This window comes from Aethalodelphis obliquidens, unplaced genomic scaffold (assembly GCF_003676395.1).
Source record: "Aethalodelphis obliquidens isolate GAN/ISIS:26980383/991018 unplaced genomic scaffold, ASM367639v1 scaffold33, whole genome shotgun sequence".
NCBI lineage: Eukaryota > Metazoa > Chordata > Mammalia > Artiodactyla > Delphinidae > Aethalodelphis > Aethalodelphis obliquidens.
Genome location: NW_020837977.1, coordinates 18,152,089 through 18,153,754, shown reverse-complemented (window position 1 = coordinate 18,153,754; position 1,666 = coordinate 18,152,089).

Sequence of the window (1,666 nt, the reverse complement as noted above, 5' to 3'; positions counted from 1 at the left end):
ATTATTCATAATAGCCCCAAAGTAGAAACAACCTAAATGCCTATCAACCGATGAACGGATAAATCAAATGTGGCATATCCCTTCAATGGAATATTAGCCAGCCAGAGAGAGGAATGAAGTACTGGCAGCTGCCGCCCCAAGGATGAGCCTTGAAAGCATCTTGCCACGTAAGAGAAGCCAGTAACGAAAGACCACATAGTGTGTGATTCCATTTCTACGAAATGCCCGAAATAGGCAAAACTGCAGACATGGAAAGTCCATTCGTGATTTCCTGGGGCCCTGGAGGTCCGGAGGAGAAGGAGGGGTGACTGCTAAGCGTGTCTTTTCAGGGTGATGAATCTTTGAAAATTGATTATGGTTAAGGTTGCAGATATCTGTGAGTATACAAAAAACCATTGAATCGGACACTTTTAAAGAGGGAATTGTATGACACGTGAAATATACCTCAAAAAGAGCTGTTATTTAAAAAAGAGGGAGTGGATGGGTCAATACTGGATTCAGTATCATTAAACATTGACTAGTTTAGAAAGAGTAAGATTAGAAAGAGAAATGCTGAATACCGTTAATGGCATTAAGGTATATAAAGTGAAGAGTTTAGATTTAATGAATGTGAGGTTTTACGGTGATTCGTAGTTTGAACTTTATTTTGTTACAGTAAATAATTCCCACTAAAATTGAAAATAGAGACATTGCTCTTCTCACTCTTTATCTCCCAGACTCATTCTTCGCAACCGGCAACGACCGAGCTTAAATCTAGAAACTTTCCCCCCAGCTAAGACTACAGCCCCTCTTCCTGCGATTGTCTTTCATATATGTTAATTTCCTAAATGCACAAGCTGTTATTTTCATTCAGAATGTTAAAGATACCCCTAGGTAAGCTCATTTTAAAAGTCTTGATTTTCACAGCCTTCTTCCACAATAGAAGCTGAAAGAATCCCTAGGGCAAGCTTCTCAAGAACCATCTGGATGAGAATTTCCTCGGCTGCTTTGGTAAAAATGCAGATTCTTGGAGTTACCTCTAGCTTACCACACGCCCAGGTGATTTTTATGCATCCTAGAATGTGTAGATTTGGAAATATTCTACTTCCCTACTTCATCAGAGACGTGGGACTTTTGAAGTTTTACTGCTGTATGGAGAACTACAGAACCCCAGAATGTGAAAACTGAGAGGCACCCAGGAGCCCTCTTGTGCAACCCTCTCATTTTATGGAAGAAGAAATGAGATGATTAACCCAAAGCCACACTGCTAGGTAGATAGGGGCGCCACCGAGACCAGGCAGAGCGTGTCCTGCTGCTACGGCAGCGTCCTGGATCCGCTGGGGCGGAAGTAGCTGCACTGGGCTCCACGGAAGTACAGGCTCCCTCCATCCCCCATCAGGTGGGACGCTGAATCTTAGCTCTGAATACAAATAGGAAGCTCCAGAGAAAACAGGACGGAAATCGCGTGAGGAAACGGGGGGGTGGTCTCTGTGGAGATGATATTTTAACATTTTCTCTACCATACCTTTTTTACATTCACTCAGTTTAATATTTAGTTTTTAGAAAGCATTTCATGCTGTCTCAATTATTATGTGCGCACGTAAGTGAGAAAGCTTACATCTGTGTTGGTAGAGTTGACTATTTCCCCTTTTCTAGTTGGGCACTGGTGGCTCCTTAGGAAGGATTT